Consider the following 19,571-nt stretch of genomic DNA (forward strand, 5'->3'; position numbering starts at 1 on the left):
TTTGAATTCGAAATTCAATTATAAATTTCGTCCGAAATATGTTCGGTATTTCTCGGTAACCATGGTAACCGAGACGCCCCCCCCCCCCCCACACACACACACACGAGAAAATTCGTCCATTCGGAATCCAAAACCTTGCTCCAAACACGTCGAGGTAACCCGTCTCTTCCTCGATCAGCACGCGTCGCCACCGCCCCGGCCTCGCCGCACCGTCCACCAGCCACCGCTTCCCCGGTTCCCCCTACGCCCTCGACCCCCGGCCCCGATCCACGATCCTCAAAGCCCTAATCGCCCTCCCTAGCCTCTGCGGCTAGCTGTTCCTGACACCCCTTGCGGTGCTGACATGAAGTCTGACGACGACGGTGCCGGCGGCAGGGAGGAGGGCCGGCGCGTCGCTTGCGAGACGGGGCCGGGGAAGAAGGATAGGAAGAGGAGGCGGAAGAGGAAGCGGAGCAGCGCCAAGGCTACGCCGCCTGCGCCTGCGCCTCCACCTCCACCTGCCCCATCCCAGGAGCACCGCGCTACCACCAGCGACGACGAACGGTCGGCTCAGGTCAGGGCCATGGTGGGCGAGCAGGTGCGGCATATGCTTGCCGTCCGCGACGCCAGGGAGAAAGAAACTGCCGAGCTACGTAAGAAATACAGTAACTGCTATCTGTTTTTTTCTTCCTTGGATCTGTTTATCTTTCCGCACGTCTTTTCAAGGAAAAACACTAGATATTGTGGAATGTTTCACTCTTCATTTGTTCTCACATCCTTCCTTCATCATGAGAAGTTGAACCGATCGATCTGGTGTTTGGTTGTAGATGAGCATTAGTGTGTACATGGGGTGATAATTATATTACATTCTCTGATTGAGTACAAAATTAATTCAAAACCAATAACTCGTCTATGTGAATTCAGAGCGCCTTTCGATTTTCTTATCCGAAGCACCTTAGTAGGCTTGCCGTAGATCACAGATCACATTATTATCTCCATTCAGCATGCTTTTAGTATTTCGCGAACCATCTAAAAAACCAATATGTTCTCAGTATGCCTTTAATTAGTATTTCTACTTGTAATTGTTGATGACTGTATCAGAAAGCACCTAATCAGATTATGAGTGTGTCAGACATTTCATATGCGGAAAAGGTTCTCTTGCTAAAACATTTTCATGATATTTTTTCACGGCAGCATGTCATCAATCAATCATATGCAGTAGGCTTTAGTCTCGAAAACTAAAGCAAGAGTTGGACGGTTAATCTGTTATCTCTGCATAATCATTTACTCTAATTGGGCATCAGACACATCTTTCTATCTGACTTTATCCATGGCTATGAATTGCATATCGTAGTTAAACGCCTCAACGGGGAAAGTGACTTTTCTGTGGAGGATACATTTGGTGACTGCAATGATGGCAGCCTTGAGAGTCTCCAGGCTCGTAAAGTTGCATTGTTGGTCTCAAAGTCAATCGTCAGCCTGTCTTCTTTTGCAGGTATATACGTATATCATAGCTTTACTTAGTAGCCATTTTTTCCATATTTGGTTTGCACTGAATCCTCAATAAGGTGTTGTTAATAAAGTTTAGGTGGAAAGAGGATCCGGGTTTGCTCAGGATTTGTGATGCGCAGAAAAGACGATACCGATGCAAATATGGTTTTAACCTCAGCAACACTTGTTAGATCTCTGAATGGAGATAACAATGTGATCTCTGACGTGACGGTAACTGTTGCCTTAATCCTTGCCAAGTCGATCTGTAGATGCATTTTTAGTAGTTTGTCCTTATTTATTTATTTTTGATAAGTGATTCAGGTCAAGGTGCTTCTACCTGATTGGCGTATAACCGATGGCCATATCCTTCTTGTGGATTTTCACTATAATGTAGCTGTTGTCAAAGTTGCAACTGATTTACCACTCTTAGAAGAAGGCACTACCAACAATGGAGTTGTATTAGCACTTGGACGTGCATATGAAGGTGGTTATATCATGTGTTCACGGGGTCAAGCTTTAAACAAAAAAAGCACTTTTGGGTGTTTGGAGCTATTTGTGTCAAGCTGCGAAATATCCATGGTATAATATATATCACATTTACTTTATATTATTTTCTTATTGACCCCTTTTCATATAGTTATGACCTGTGTACCGCACAAACCTAGATTGAACTAATAACAAATTAATAAAACCTAAGAAAGAGGAATAGTCTAATTAATTTACCATAGTTCTGATTCTTTCTTGTTTTGTTATTTGTAATCTCAATTTAGTGAAACTAGGCAATCATGAAGAATGGTACTCCTTCAATCTGTAAGACAGAAGGAAGTGGTCTCTTTTGAACATATTCCATGATGAAATTATTGACCCCCCACCCCACCACACACACAAGCAAAAAATAATGAGGGATGAGCTGAATCTGAACTGGCTAATCCACCATCCATGGTGCTGCCCAATTGGCCCCAGGAGACTTAGCAAATTATTTGTTTTTTTCTTGATTATGCTGACACTTTTTTCCCCATTATTTTTTTTTTGTTTTGGAAGGCTGGTTCTGGAGGACCTCTTGTCAATTACGATGGTCAAGTTCTCGGTATGAACTTCTATGAAGACAATCAAACATCATACCTTCCAATGTTAATTGTTTCAAGGATCCTGGAACAACATCAGAGCTTCGGGTAAACTATTCTAGTTGTGATACTTCTACTTATTCTTTTTCTATTATATGTTTTGCCTTTGCACTCATATTAGGGAAAATGGACTCGTCATTTGTTCTTTATTACTTACCTTTTCCTTTTTATTTTGGCTGAGTATGTGTCAAATAAGAATTTTTTTTCTTATCGTGCAGGAAATTAATTAGCCCTTGGCTTGGATTAAGGTATACTTCTCTTCATATGGTGTCACTGGCAACCCTGGAGCGTATCTATCGAAAATTCCCAGATGTTGACCAAGGTTTATATGTTTCAAAGGTATGTATCTCTTGTATTTTTTTAATTCTTTTATGCTTTATTTATCTTATTTGTATGTCAAAAATTTCCTCTTTAGAATATGAGCCTTCCAGTTTTAGAGTAAACTGACAGGCATTGCATGATGTCATCTTTAGCTCAAATGTTAGACACGTTCTTAATAGTGGATTGGGTTTGTACAGGATTGGCCTCTACATACTTAATAATATAAAGATGTTATGTTCCTATTTGATAATATATTAATGCCAATGTTATTTGATTTAGTTTCTTATAATCAGGCCCTGTTTCCCGCTAAATTGTTGGTGGGGATGGTGGTGGAAGCAAGATCTCCCCTGAAAACATAAAAGGAAGCTGAGGAATAGCCCTGTTGCCATCTGGAATAGCTCTGTTGCCAGGCATAGTCACACAGCAGCATGCTGATGGCTTGAAAGGCTACAGCAATGTTAGTGTGCCAATGCTCCTCAAGCACCGCTATGCAGACAGCAGTGTCAATACAGATCGTTCGCATCGGACTGATTTATATCTCTGAAAGGTTGGATAGTGTTTGATTGGTGCCAGTCTGATATTTCGGAATGGCATATCAAATCAGAATTTTTCCGTAGGTGATGCTGAAATATAGGCTGCTACAACAAGCATTTAGCTGCTTGATGGAAACTCTTTGTTGCTCATCCAATTAGGATTTCCTCATTAATTAGTACTCCTCTGTCCCATAATATAAGACGTTTTTTGACACTAGACAGAGGGAGTACTAATTTGTAGCTCATGCATTAATATTGCCGCGGGCCCAAACAGAAAATGTTGGATCTGCGAAAGTAGTATAAATATCTAAGCACGGAGATATTAAATTTTGCCTAAGTTTTTCCTTCCAAGACGTACAGTCTAGAAGTTGCACGAATAGGCAAGGAAATGAGGGAAGAAATGTGTAAAAGAAGTTAAAGAACATGGAAGGGGCTCTATAAGAGATTTATGGTATTGGCTAAGATTTTAACATAGACCGGTGAAAGACAAATTGAATTTATGACCCAATTATTTCTTCCCATTCTGTGTCTCATAAAGGTGAGCTGTTAAACTTGACGGCATGAGGTACTTCAGGCCAATAACTTGCTACGTAGTCTTACATGTCATTGATGCTATTTCATTCTTCGCCGCACACTAATACCTTCTTCATCAGGCTTGAAAATTAATGGTTAGCTTTGCTTTGATCAATTCCACAGATCACAGAATGTTTGACCTTGAGTAGCAGTATCTGTATATTTAGACCATTGAACAAAATCGTGCTGCTGATGAAAGGAAACATGTAAAATTTCTTATTCAGTAGTGCATGGCAATCTCCATGCACAATAAAGGGAAATCACAAAAGAAGCTTCTTTAGGAATTGGAATGCAGCTGATTACATGGCGTGTTTGTTATCTTAAAAAGAATATATGTATTACTTGCTGAAAAGTATATGTACAATGTTGTAGGCAAAAATAACAAAGGAAAAAAACTGAAACCAATTACTCTCCTTGTTACATTTTGATGAAGAAGAAAAATCTGAATCACCTACCTCAAATTCCAGTGCAGGATCTACTAGCTGTCCTACCTCAAATTACATTGATGGAGGCAGGCATAGCAACATGGCAACGGCCGCACGTTTCGGTAAACATAGTTGTTGGTACCAATTTAATTACATAAGAGAAAACTCCGAAAGCAATCACGTACAGTAATTGCTGGCTTCAGGCCATTTTTTAGCATGGAAGTTGATGGGTTGGGAAGGGGAGTTTAGTGGTATACCTTGAATACCAAATTGTCAGGAGCTTAATGGCCTTGTCTAACAATATACTCCCTCAGGTCCTTTTTACTCTGCATACTAGGTTTATCTGAAGTCAAACTCTTCAAAGTTTGACCAAGTTTATACAAAATATTATTAACATTCACATAACAACACCAATATATTTCCATATTATATTTATTAGGTATTTTAGATGTTAATATTTTCATATTGGAATTATGTTCATTAGATCTATCTTGGAATATATTTTCATATTATATTTATTAGGTATTTTAGATGTTAATATTTTCTCATATAAATTTGGTCAAACTTAGCAAAGTTTGACTTTAGACAAATCTAATATGCGGAGTAAAAAGGACTAGAGGGAGTATTGTACCAAAACTATCGGCAAAGTTGATGCAACTCTGCGATTTTAACGAAAAGAAACAGAAAAAACGTGAGAACATATTGAAATATGATGGTGTGAAGGTGCAGAGTTAAATCCCTTACTCTCTGGTCGCATTCTGCTGCTTGATTGATCCTCGCTACTTGCTAGGGGTGTTTGAATGGTTGCCCTGATGGTTATGTAATGTGAGGATTTGAATGAGGCATGCTGGAGGTGTCTTTGGGAGAAGGGAAAACATGAATTTTATGAGTTGAACTGATGACATAACTTATGGAGATGGTAAGAAAAATAGATAGCAGGAGGCATTTGTTTAGTCATAAAGCATTCCTACAGATAAGAGCGTGCTTTTATTTACTATATTTTCAGTAGATTTGCTTTGGAAGTTAGTGAATTGTATGTTGAATTACCGTGCACCTGTCGGTTTTTAATATACTATTTTCACAATATCCATATAGATTTTTGAATTCCAAAAAATGCAATATCGGAATTATGTTTATTTATTTATTTTCTGTCTTATTATATAGTTTCTTCAGTAGCATGTTTGTATAAAATGGATCGAATAAATTGCTAATTAGGTTGTTGAGGGATCACCTGCTGATGTTGCCGGGTTATGTGTCGGTGATGTTATTGTAAAATGCAGTGAAAAAGTTCTTCTGACTGCTCCAGAGGTAACTATGTTTCCCCTGGCTTATTGTTATGATTTTGTGTGGTTGTTTGCTTTTTCTACTAATCAATATAAATTCACAACGTGTTCATTAGTTTGGTTCAATGTTATTGGATGCTGCGGTGGCCCATGTTGAATCCTTTGGAGGTTGTGATGGAGACATGAAAATTGAGGTATTTAGTTTGTCTGTCCAGAAGATATGTTTCTGGATATCGTCATATCCCTGGTTCTTTTCTATTTTCTTTGTCATATTCCTTTTTCATAAAATTATCGCTTCTTATTTACAATCTCTATATTGTTAGGTTGTGATAAAGCGACGAAGAGATGGCAGCACACTATCAAAAACTATGGTTGTGGAGATGCTGAAAGAGAACAATTATAACAGGCATTTTGTTTCTTTTCTTTTCTTTTATAAAAATATTGATGCCATGTGTTACAGCTTTGTTTGTACCACCGTCATCACATCTTGTTTTGTTTTCCATTCAGGTGGCCTGCGCCGATGCCAAGCTACACGATGCGCGTTATAAATGTCACACCGCGTGGCATAGGCGGCTACTAGCAACACCCCCCCCCTCCCTCTCTGCTATCTTTTTTGTTTGCATGGTACTTCACTGTGTCGGACTACACATCTTTTTGATGATCTACATGGCTTGTATTTTTGTTGAGAAACCATGACTTGTAATTCGCTGTGGATCTCGTGTTAATCCATGTTAACAAGCCGATCAGGGAAAAAAATGGAGGTACACTTCTAGGCGGCCTTGAAATTCATGATTCAATTTTTTTTTGCATCTCCATTTCGCGTAGTAAATATCACGCCGCGTAGAGGTGTTTATTAGGCATTTGGTCGACTGCAGAAGACTCCCTGTGGACTCTTGGATTTGCTTGGCCTCCCTCCCTATGGTGCTGGCATGTTTTGTGTACTACTACTTCATGTCATAGTGTGTCGGGTTGCACTTCTCCTTTTGCTTGCCTTTTGGCTTGTAATTTGACATAGATCTTGTGTCGATCCACCGGTTTAATACAAAGCAGGAACTTACTATCAATTTTCTTTGGAGATGCTTTTCATAGAGAGAATTGAAGTTTCGAGCCATGTTTCACTTTTTTGTGCATCCCACTTGAAACAAGGTAAATGCTTCTACTGGATCGACGGTCCTCGCTCGTGTTCTTGCTCCCAAGCGCCTCATATTTCGAACTCATCCCTCCCGAGCACATCCGCCTTCTGCTGCCGCCTTCCTCAATGGGCGGGCTCAGGGGGACCAGCCAAACGCCTCTTTCCACATGCGATCTATCTTCCCCTTCGTACGTTGGTCAATCCCTGGGTTCCCTTACCCTCCATTGGCCGTTCCGATGGCGGCGGGAGGGACGGGAACCCTAACACTGAAAGTGTGCTCGTGCCGCATTCCTTGTGTTTTCCGCAGGTTCGGTTCCTTTCGGCCAAAGTCGATGTGGCGTGGATGGTGGTCTGGTGGAAATAGATTCATGGGGTCCTTTTAGGGTGTCGAGGCTAGGTTTTGCTTGCTTGCTGTGCACGGTGGTGAGATGTGTATTCTTGGCCAACGGCGCCAAGTTGGGAGTGGTGCCACCGACAAAAGATTTTGTCCTAGAGTTTCTCCTCTGCTACGTTGATAGCTGCTCCAAAGTCGGTGTAGAACTCAGTGGGATCTTTGGACAGAGGTGTGCCAGATCTGGCTTCTTCGTTGGTTTTGGTCTTGGAAGGGATGACAAGCTCAACACATGTCTTATAGTGGGCGGTGGGATGGTCTTGCATGCCTACCCCGCCTCCGTGGTGTTCAGTCTCATACCTGAAGAGTGTGGTGTACCGGGCAGGCCGACGAAACACAAAGAAGATGACTTTTGGGCCACTCAAGAGGATCTACAAGCATAGAAATGCGAGGACGCACCCTTACTTCAAAGTTTGATGATTCATGTCCTCTTCCTCCGGCGGGCGCTGCGGCGACGCGTGTTGGGCACAGACAGGTGCAGGTCTTGTTCAATGTGGAGGATCCGAGTGACCTTTTGTTATTTCTTGTATTTTGGGCCAAGGGGCATGTCCTTTCCGAATATATTTTTCATAGGCAAGAGAAGCAAAATTAACAAAACATAACCCGATATATGATTCCGTGAGCGATTAATGAGAAGGTGATTCCCGGTTGAAAAAAAAGGGATTTATCTTAGAAACATTTTGTTGTTGAGAATAACCAAGCTTTATTAAGCAAAGATCACAACGCTATGGATATAAACGGGGTCATGTGTCTGTCCCAACCAAACATGACGACCACAATCTAGAGAGTGGCTAAACCTGGCTAACAAATGGGCCTCACTATTTGATGCCCGACCCTCAAACTGAAAAGTACAATTAAACTCCTCTGCCCTTAGCTTAATCTTAGTTATAATCTGGCCATGGAGAGCTATACATCCTCTGTTGATATCGCTTGCTACCTGCTTGGAACCAGTAGCGATTACTATGTTGTGTAGAAGGAGATCCTCAACTAATGATAGAGGCTCTCTGCAAGCAATAGTTTCAAGTGTTGTAACATCTCGCACTCCATGGATCACCAATGCCGACGGGCCCAGATAGTTTCCATGGGAGTTCCTACATACAGCCGTCGTTGAGCCTCCTCTTTGTGTTCTTGTTAGGCCTGCGTCAACATGGATCTTAGCAAAACCCTGTGGCAGAGCAATCATTCGTGTAGGTTTCCTTTGTCAGACTGGTGCAAGGTTAGGAGCAGTAGTAGTTTTTGGCGCTTCTCCAAGTTTTGCAATGAAATATTTGACGAAAAGATCCATTGTTAATGGACTCTGAAACACCCCCTCGTGTATTACTTTCCGTCTCGTCCATCACGTAGCCTAAAAAGTGACTATCATCCTTCCTTACAAACGCTTCTTGAGACGGCGACTCCTATCATTGTGAACATCCACTGTTTAGCGTTCGGTTTCTTCATCGATATCATATGAGCATTGAGTCCAAAATAACCACTAGCTCACATGGTTATTCTTTCAGTCCCCAGCCACTCCGACACGGCCTAGCCCAACAATTTTTTCTTGGCTCAGTTGGAAAATCCCCAGCATCACTGATCAGACGAGATGCTAGACAAACAGCCGTCGTCACGTCATCACGAATCCACCGGGTAGCGGCGGGGATTCCTCTACCACGTCTATTTCTCTGTCGTCTGCACTGTGTTAAAAAAAATTCTGCGCAATTCACTCCAAGAAAAAGAAAAGAAAAATAACAGGGAACAACAAGGGTTCCAATGGGAATACGGACAGATTGGGTCGGACGCAACGCAACCGAAGCGGCCGAGCCTGATGCGGCTGTCGACCCAGACACCTGGACCTAACCCGTCCCCTCCCCTACCCAGCAACGCGGAGCGCTTAAAAAATACTAAAAACAATCACTAGCGCCTTCGGCTTGCTGACAAAATTAGTCTAAGCGCTCGACGCGACAATTAGCATCGACGCTAGGCAAAATCCATGGCTCGGCTGGGATTTGAACATAACGGCCCGGAAATCTACCCTGGCGCCCGTTCTTAGCGTCCCCATTGTAGATGCCCTTAGTAGTTGGTAGATTTCACTGGGTGTATTGCTGTGTACATGTGTGGCAAATTATATTACATTCTCTGACTGAGTACAAAATTAGCCCAAAATAAATAACTCTGTCGGTATGAGTTCAGAGCGCCTCTCGATTTGCTTCTTGAAAACACCTTAGTAGCCTCGCGGTACATTTCAGAGCACCTTTTCATACAACAAAGTGCGTTTTTTGGGCACTTGCCCTATTATACTTACCTGCATATCAGCTCCAGTATCAAGGGCACTAGAATACAGAGTGCTTTCAAAGGGGCAAAAAGGGCACATCTAGGGGCTCAGGTGAGTCAAGACACGGCAAAAATGCCTCAATCTCAAGCTCAACAAGGGGGTGGCCTCTCACTAACTGCATATCGTACATAAGATCACTGCAAGCTGTAATGTTCTTAGTTTTTGCCAAAGTCACTTAATTCTCATGGTTTGCATTGTTTTGCCATATTTAGTTTCTCTCACTTATTTCCAACTTGACCAATATGTTCTCAATACGCCTTTTGTATTTCTACATGTACATGTTGACGACTGTGTTATAAATCACCTAGTCTCATTATAAGTGTGTCTGTCATTTCACATGTGGAAAAGGATCTCAAACAAATATTTTCATGAGTTCTATTTGCCGCTGCATGTCATCAACCATATGCAGTAGACTTTATAGTCTGGAAAATTAAAGCAAGAGTTAGGTGGTTAACCTGTTATCTCTGCATAATTATTTACTCTAATTGGACATCAAACATATATGTTTCTTTCTGACTAATATCCATGGCTATGAATTGCATATTGTAGTTAAAAGACTCTCTGGGGAATCCGACCTTTCTGTGGAGGATACGTTTGCTGACTGCAATGATGGCAGCCTTGAGAGTCTCCAGGCTCGTAAAGTTGCATTATTGGTCTCAAAGTCAGTCGTGAGCCTGTCTGCTTTTGCAGGTATATCATAGGTTTACTCAGTAGCCATTTTTTCCATATTTGGTTTGACCTGAAGCCTCAGTAAGGTGTTAATAAAATTTAGGTGGAAAGAGGATCCGTGTTTGTTCAGGATTTGTGATGCATGGAACAGCCAATACTGGTGCAAATATGATTTTAACCTCAGCAACACTTGTTAGATCTCTGAATGGAGACAATAATGTGATATCTGATGTGACGGTAATTTTTTTGAGCCTTAATCCATTGCCAAACATGTAGATTTATTCTTGTCAGTTGGTCTTGATTTTTTGTTGATACCTGATTTCAGGTCAAGGTTCTTCTACCTGATGGGCATATAATAGATGGCCACATCTTTCTTGTGGATTTTCACTATAATGTAGCTGTTGTCAAAGTTGCAGCTTATTTAGCACTCTTAGAAGAAAGCACTGCCAACAATGGAGCTGTGTTAGCACTTGGACGTGCATATGAAGGTGGTTATATCATGTGTTCACGGGGTCAAGTTTTAAACAAAAAAAAGCAATTTTGGGTGCGCGGAGCTATTGGTGTCAAGCTGCGAGGTTTCAATGGTATAAAATATATCATATTTATTTTTTATCTTCTTATTGACCCCTTCCGCATAGTTGTGACCTGTGTACCACACAAACCTAGATGGTGCAGAAGCTGCATGAACTAACAATGTAGTAACACCTACGAAAGTGGAATAGTCTAATTAATTGATCATAATTGTGATTCTTTGTTCGTTTGGTTAAATTTAATCTCAATTTAGTGAAGCTAGGCATTCATGAAGCATGCTTCTCTTTCATGGTGAAACTGAAATTACTATATATACATGTCACTCTTCTCTTTACCCCGCCAGCACACACAAGCACAAAATGCCGAGGAATGAGCTGAACTGGCTAATCCACTATCCATGGTGCTGGCCAGTTGTCCTCAGGAGACTTTGCAAATTCTTTGTTTATCTCTTGATTACACTGACACCTTCTCCATTGTTTTTCCCTTTTTGCAGGCTGGTTCTGGAGGACCTCTTGTCAATTACAATGGTCAAGTTCTTGGTATTAACTTTTATGAAGACAATCAAACATCGTACCTTCCAGTGTTAATTGTTTCAAGGATCCTGGAACAACACCATAGCTTCGGGTAAACTATTCTACTTGTGAAGTCGTGATGCTTCCACTGTTTTTTCTTTTCTGTTATAGGTTTAACCTTAGCATTCTTATTAGGGAAAATGGGCTCCTCATTTGTTCTTTAGTACTACTTCCCTTTTCTTTTTTGAGCTGAGTAAGTGTCAAATAAGAATTTTCTTGCTGTGCAGGAAATTAATTAGCCCTTGGCTTGGTTTAAGGTATACTTCTCTTCATATGGTGACACTGGCAGTCCTGGAGCGTATCTATAGAAAATTCCCAGATGTTGACCAGGGTTTATATGTTTCAAAGGTATATAGTTCTTCTATTTTTTTCAATTCTTTTCTGCTTTGATTATCTTATTTGTATGTCAAAAAGTTCCTCTTAGGAATATGAGCTTTCCAGTTTTAGGGTAAACTGATAGGCATTGCATGATGTCATCTTTTCTCAAATGTTAGACAAGTTCTTAATAGTGGATTGGGTTTGCACAGGATTGGCCTCTACATACTTAATAATATACAAATGTTATGTTCCTACTATACGATAAAATTGATGACAATGTTATTTGATTTAGTTTCTTAACTGGCCCCTGTTTTGCGCCAAATCATTGGTGGTGGAAGCAAGAGCTCCCCTGATAAGTAAATAGGAAGCTGGGATGGGAAGGCACACCTCTTTGGGGAATAGCCCCATTGCCATCCGAAATAGCTCTGTTGCCAGCCATAGTCACACAGCAGCATGCTGATGGCTTGAAAGGATACAACAATGGCAGCGTTTCGACACTCCCAAGGCACCGCTAGGCAGACAGCAGTATCAGCACGAATAGTTCGCATTGGACTGATTTATCTGTCTGAAAGGTTAGATAGTGTTTGATTGGTGCCAGTCTGATATTTCGGAACGACAATCAAATCAGAATTTCTCCATAGGTGATGCTGAAATATAGGGTGCTACAGCAAGCATTTAGACGCTTGATGGGAACTCTTTGTTGCTCATCCAATTAGGATTTCCTCATTAATTAGTACTCCCTCCGTTCACAAATATAAGATGTTCTAACTTTTTTGTGAATCAGATGTATATAGATGTGTTTTAGTGTGTTTGTTCACTCATTTAAGTTCGTATGTAGTCCATATTGAAATATACAAAACATCTTATATTTGTGAAAGGAGGGAGTACTAATTTGTAGCTCATGCATTGCCGCGGGCCCAAACAGAAAAATGTTGGATCTGCAAAAGTAGTATAAATAACTAAGCACAGAGATATTTCATTATGCCAAAGTTTTTCCTTCCAAGATATGCATGTCTAGAAGTTGCACAAATAGTGAAGGAAATGAGGAGGGAAATGTGTAAAGGAACATGGAAGAGCTCTAGAAGTGATTTATGCTGTTGACCAAAAATTTAACATAGACCGGTGAAAGACAAATTGAATTTATGACCCAATTATTTCTTCCCTGTCCGTGTTCCATAAAGATGAACTGTAAAGCTTGACGGCATGAGGTACTTCAGGCCAATAACTTGCTACCTACTCTTACATGTCATTGATGCTACTTTATTCTTTGCCGCACAATGGCATGTGGTACTTCAGGCCAATAACTTGCTACCTAGTCTTACATGTCATGGATGCTATTTTATTCTTTGCCGCACACAAATATCTTGTTCATCAGGCTTGAAAATGAACGGTTAGCTTTGCTTTGATCAATTCCACAGTATTACAGAATGTTTGAGCTTGAGTAGCATCATCTGTCTATTTGGACCATTGAACAAAATCGTGCTGCTGATTAAAGGAAACATGTAAAATTGAGCTTGAGTAGCACCATCTGTCTATTTAGACCATTGAACAAAATCGTGCTGCTGATTAAAGGAAACGTGTAAAATTGAGCTTGAGTAGCACCATCAGTAGTGCATGGCAATCACCATGCACAATAAGGCCGCGCTTGGGATCGTTGTATTTCAGTATGGGGGTGTTTAATTTACTGTTGTATCTTACTGGCCGCTGAACAATTTCCGGCCGGAAACAAAACGACCGCCCAAGGCCTGTATTTTTTACAGGGGTATTTGAAAACGAAACGACAATCCAAACAAGGCTTAAAGAGAAAATCACAAAAGCAGCTTCTTTAGGAATTGTGACGCAGGTTACATGGCATGTGTGTTATCTAAATCAGCGATACTTATTCTGGGACGGAGGGAGTACTATATATACTAGATGATACCCCGTGCGTTGCTGCGGGACTTTTTAGTTTCGATCAGCAGATTCAAAGAAAAGCAGATACTTTATAAATGAAAAAATAAAATATGGCTTGAAATGTTGAAAAATACATTTACATTTCAAATGTTGATGTTAGAAATCGAATGGAATATTGATATTTACATTTGAAATTTTGAAACAAAAAGAGATTACTTTTGAAATCCAATGGAACTACTATATTTCCACAAAAACATAAAGAGATTCATTAGTAACAGGCACATATTCCTCTCCCCAAGTAGCTATGTTGACTGTAAGAGCATTGAAGTCATTCGAGCACACTTGCTTACCCTATAGTCGCTTCAAATGAGGTATTTGTTCACCTAAAAAATCTTCAAATTTGTGTTGTCAAATCTTAACAACTGAAAAAATGAATTATGGACATAAGAATTAACTATGGGCATATGATAGTAGAGGGAAAGCATGTGAGCAGTCAGCTAAGATATATGTTTCAAACATTGAGAGACATCATGAATACATTGACATAGTTCTTAAAATTGCTAGGGAAGCTGTATTGTAAATAAATAGAACAAAATTTTATTTGTTTATACTGGAATCATAACTTTTTCTGAAAGGCTTATAGTTGTAGTTTGTACTTTGCCTAAAAATTTCCTAATTAGATGATTTTATCTTTTGTATTCCTTGCAAAACAACAATAAGAAGTTGGGCTGTACTTGGCATTCTTGATTCTTCGAATAAACTGAAATGGGAGAATAGACTCTTCATATTTACTCTGAATATTTTGGTTCATAGCCGCTCCATTAAGATTGCTGCCAGATCTCTTAGGAAAGCATGGCACGACGGCGAGACAAAAGTGTGCTTCGACAACTGTAAGGAAAGTATTAATTATGAACTATGTACGACATCCCATAGAGCCAGGGAAACAACTTGCAGTGCTCAATGGTTGCTAGACAATCTGATGTTGTCTTTTCGTTTTATTTTTGATAGTGGGCATGAAAAGGAATTGTGAAACTCAAGCCCTCCATGTACCATAACCACCAATGTTTTGTTGTTCTGATGTAGGAAATCAGGTAGCACAGTTTAACAATAATCCTGAAGAAAAATCAATAAACATGAATCAAATAGGATAACCTCACATTAAGTAGCAAATAATGCAAATACTCATTCATCCGCCAACAGACAGGAAATAAATAGCATGGCAGGCTAATTTGAGTGATAAAATGGAGGATTAAGGTAAGAGAGTAGTTACCTCGCCACGTACAAATCCTGGGTGCAATCCAAGGAAAGATAGCAGTATGGAGTCAACAACTGTCTATGATATGCAAGTAGACATGGATCTTTATGGCGCGTCCACAACAACCTGAAGGAACCACGTCATGAAACGCTTCATCGGTGCTCAAGGAGCGTTGAGTTGACGCCTCCTGCTAGTAATTCATACTGTGAAAACAAATGTACTCCAGAATCACTGTTTCTGATAAAATCATGTATGGTAACCCTGTAATATCACTTATCGGACGTAAAGATGTATAGAGATAAGAAAGAAATTGTGTTCATTAACATCGTATAGCAAATTTAGAATGGACAGCCAAGGGCATGCTTCAAATCTGGCTCTGCCCCTGATCTTCACGGTGAAAGAATATCACCACCATGGCTACACCTCTATGTCATAGATTTCAGCAATAAGGCACTTGCAGCTTCTATCATATGTACTGTACTTTTAATAAGTAATAGCTGAACCATGATGTGCGTTCTATAGACTTCTGTTAAAACTTGATTCTTGACTTAAAATTGACAACTACTGAAAGTGATCCAAGAAATGAACCGAATGATGTAGGTTACCAAACTATTTATCAAAAAGGTACTACTTGTGAGATTGATCACGAGATCCTACATTTCCAATAGCTAGAATAATCAAGAGAAGAAACTTCACTAACGTAATAGGCAAAGATCGCAGCAGTGGTGAACAGGGGGCTGATGAACCTTTTTTGTAAGTAGATGACGACGGCGAGTGATGTGACAGTGGCCGACTGCGACGATGGCATCCCCCGGACCCCATTAGCTGCTTCGCGTCCAACCGATTGTCTTTGTACCTACACACACGTATCCCGTGAGACAGAGCTCAGGTCGAGCCGGCAGCAGATGCCGATGTACGGCGGTTGAGGCGTGAGAGCACGTACCAATGATGAAGATCTTGATGGACTTGGTTGATGCCGAATAGGGTTAGGTACGAGAAGAAAGGCGACGCCGCGGGCAGTATGAACACCCTATCGCAGACGTCCACCCATGCTGGAAGATGATGTGAAAAGGATGAGCTAAGGTGGGGCAGACTTTAAAGGGGAATTCTTCAGTTTCTTGTGCAGATCGTGGGAAGAGGAAGTGTAGCGTCAATCATCAATTACCTGCAGCGGAAGGGTTTTTTCTTATCTTTTCTGTGGGCCATTTGGAACATTAGGCTGCAAAAGGTTTGAAGCAATGGGCTGGGTAGGTTGGCGTGAGCAAATAGTGCATTGACCCAACGATTTAAGCGCGAAGAAAAGAGCAAGATGAAACACCACCTGGAAACGAACGCAAGCAAAACATCATAGACATCAGATGAAGTACAAACCATCCTAAATACAATAAGGGGAAGACATGCTCACCTTAACTGGGCATTGATAGGGACGTTACTGCGAGCTTCTTCCTCCGAGCTAATCCCACTGCTGGAACGGAGGCTGCTGGTCGCGGCAGGGAAGGCGAGGCCGGCGGCGCGAGGAGCCACTGGAGGGCCTTCTCGGGGATGCTCCCGTCAGGCTATGGGCATGGCAGCGGCGAGTAGGCGGGAGGAGGGGACGGTGGTAGACCAGTGAGGCGCGAGCTGCTCCTTCCCGAGCCATCCGACAGGTGCTGCTCGGAATGCTCCCATCAGGCCATGCCCATGGCGTCGGCGAGGAAGGGGGCAGGGGGGCGGGGGGAATGGTCGCATCCACCGCATCATCCTGCTGGATCCCGTAGGAACTGGGGCGGACGATGGGAATGGCTGCGTCCGGAGCGCCGCCGCCGCTAGGAGGATCAGGAGCCGAGGAAGGGGATAAGGAGGTGGCTCTGACCACCAGCGACGAAGGCTGGCAAGCGGGAGGAGGAGCCCAAGGCGATGGGGATGGCAGGGTCCGGACTCCGGAGCGCCGCCGCCGTGAGGACGATTCGGGGCGCAGGAAGGGGGTGAGGAGGGAGGCTGGCGGCGGGTGGAGGAGCCCGAGCAGGGCGTGAGGAAAGATTGGGGCATATTTTCTTTTTTCTTTCACGGAATATGACATCAGGAGGTGGGACTTCATGAAGGTGTGACGTGGCTTCACGTGATTGGATGCTGATGTGTCTATGTTGCATGTTGAGATAAATCAAGTAGTGGGGATGAACTTCTTAAGTATATAGGATATATAACTTGCTGAAAAAGTATATGTACAATGCTGTAGGCAAAAGTAAATAAAGACAAAAACTTAAACCAATTAGTCTCCTGGTAATGACTTTGAAGAAGAAGAATCTGAATCACCTACCTCAAGTTCCAGTGCAGGATCTACTAGCTGTTCAGCCATTGGAGGCATGGCAAGCACCAATCACAATCAGTCAAAAAAACATGGCAACGCCCGTGCGTTCATAAAAAGAGCAGATAATTAGATTAACCACTGCTAGAGATATGGCCATCAATCTTCTGCTTTCGGTAAACAGTAATTCATGGTATCAATTGAATTACATAAGAGAAAAATCTGAAAGCAATCACGTAATCACCATGGAAATTAGAATAGCATGGAAGTTCATGGGCTGAGTAACGGGAGTTTTAATGGCATACCATGAATACCAAATTGTCTGCAGCTTAATGCTCTTTTTCAACAATATATAGAACCAAAACTATCGGTGAAGTTGATGCAAACTCTGTGATTTTAATGAAAAGAAACAGGAACATGAGAACATGTTGAAATATGATGTTGTGGAAGCGGCAGAGTTAATACCTTACTCTCTGGTCATGTTCTGCCGCTTGATTGCTCCTCGCTACTTGCTAGGGCTGTTTGAATAGTTGCCTTGATGGTTACATAATGTGAGGATTTGAATGGGGCATGCTGGAGGTGTCTTAGGGAGAAGGGAAAAATATGAGTTTTATTATGACTTTGACCAACCAGGGCTAGCCCCTTGGTTGCATGTTTTAGGAAAGCCGAGCACCAACCTAGTGGAGACTGAGCCTCGAACGCGGGTTGGCAGGCTATGACCTAGCTAGCCAACTGGTTGATGCCCAGTTCTCTAGAGTTGACCTGATGACATGGCTTAAGGAGGTGGTAAGAAAAATAAATAGACGTGGCATCTGTTCAGTTATAAAGCATTCCTGCATATAAGAGTGTGCTTTTATCTACTATATTCTCAGTAGAGTTGCTTTGCTGGTTAGTGAGTTTAATGTTTGAACTACGGTGCACATGTTGGTATTTTTAATATATTACTATTTTTGCAAACCACATATAGATTTTTTTAATTCCCCAAAATGCAATATCTGAAGTAGTTTTATTTATTTATTTATTTTCTGGCTTATTATATACTCCGTCTGTCCCAAAATAAGTGTCTCAAGCTTAGTACAACTTTGTACTAAAGTTAGTAGAAAGTTGAGAACGCTTATTTTAGGACGGAGGGAGTAGTTGTTTCACTAGCATGTTTTGTATAAAATAGATCAAATAAATTGTTAGGTTGTTGAGGGATCACCTGCTGATGTTGCTGGATTATGTGTCGGTGATGTTATTGTAAAATGTGGTGAAAAGGTTCTCTCGAGTGTTCCAGAGGTAACTATGTTTTCTGTAGCTTGCTGCTATGATTTTGCCTCGTTGTATGCTTTTTGTAATTACTATAACTTCAAAACGCATGCATCAGTTTGGTGCAATATTACTGGATGCTGCCGTAAGTCATATTGAAGCTTATGGAGGTTGTGATGGGGGCATGGCAATTGAGGTATTTGCTTAGCCGTTCAAGCGATATGTTTTCAATTACCATCATATGTTCTTTTCCATTTTTCTTTGCCATGTACTCTGTTCATAAATTTATCTCATTTTATTTACAATTTCTATTAGGTTGTAATAAAGCGACAAGGAGATGGCAGCACGGTGTCAAAAACTATAGCTGCAGAGATGCTGGAAGAGAGCAATTACAACAGGCAAAAATTATTTTCTTTTATAAAAAGCATTAATGTCATATTCACTGCTGAAGCGTTGTTTGTGTAACACTGCCATCACATCTTGTTTTGTTTTGCTTTCAGGTGGCCTGCGCCGATGCCAAACTACAAGATGCGCGTCGTAAATGTCACGCCGCGTGGCATAGGCGGCTACTAGCACCCCCCCCCCCCCCCCCCTCGTGCTACGTATTTGCAAACTTCTAGTTTAGCGTTTGCATGGTAGAGTGCTTAATTGTGTCAGATTACACTTTTTTTCATGATCTCCATGGCTTGTATTTTTGCTGAGAAACAATGACCTGTAATCCGCTGTGGTTCTCGTGTTGATCCACGGCTATAATAACAAGCCGATTAGGAAAAAGATGGAAGTTCGCTTGTAGGCAGCCTTCGAATTTCTGACACATGTTTGAAGCAAGGTAAATGATGAAAGAGCTGAATATACCCACCATGGTATACATGAAGTTGCACTGAACAGTCACTTTTGTGTCACAAATTATATAAAAAAATACACGATCTGAGTGCCAAAACTTCACTAATATAGTGCATTTTCCATCGTCTCTGGGTCCCATTTGTCGGCATACCAGAGAGATAAATCCTTCTCAGTCTCCCTATAGCAGTAGGCTCACTTTTTAGATGAGTGGGAGGAAAGAAACAGGAGCTAGTAATATGAAGGCCAGCTAAGAACAACTCGAGCAAAAAGGAGTGGTAGGAAAGAAACAGGAACTAATAAGAAGGCCAGCTAAGTATGCTGATGATAGTAATAGCTCATGTAATTGGGTCGATGAAACCCCAGATTTTCTAGTTGTTCATCTTGCAAACGATGTA

The 19,571-nt window shown here is 41.4% G+C and overlaps 2 long non-coding RNA genes and 1 pseudogene across 2 annotated transcripts; all 3 read left to right on the plus strand.

Moving 5' to 3' along the window:
* The first annotated feature begins 208 nt into the window (after positions 1–208).
* LOC123190873 (putative protease Do-like 14) lies at positions 209–19,129 on the plus strand (annotated as a pseudogene).
* On the plus strand, positions 1,336–2,039 carry LOC123190875 (uncharacterized). The gene is made up of 3 exons (XR_006496602.1): positions 1,336–1,474; positions 1,568–1,701; positions 1,792–2,039. It is a non-coding gene; the product is annotated as an uncharacterized lncRNA (long non-coding RNA).
* LOC123190876 (uncharacterized) lies at positions 5,700–6,467 on the plus strand. The gene is made up of 3 exons (XR_006496603.1): positions 5,700–5,754; positions 5,846–5,923; positions 6,053–6,467. It is a non-coding gene; the product is annotated as an uncharacterized lncRNA (long non-coding RNA).
* Positions 19,130–19,571: the final 442 nt, after the last annotated feature.

This window comes from Triticum aestivum, chromosome 2A (assembly GCF_018294505.1).
Source record: "Triticum aestivum cultivar Chinese Spring chromosome 2A, IWGSC CS RefSeq v2.1, whole genome shotgun sequence".
Lineage (NCBI taxonomy): Eukaryota > Viridiplantae > Streptophyta > Magnoliopsida > Poales > Poaceae > Triticum > Triticum aestivum.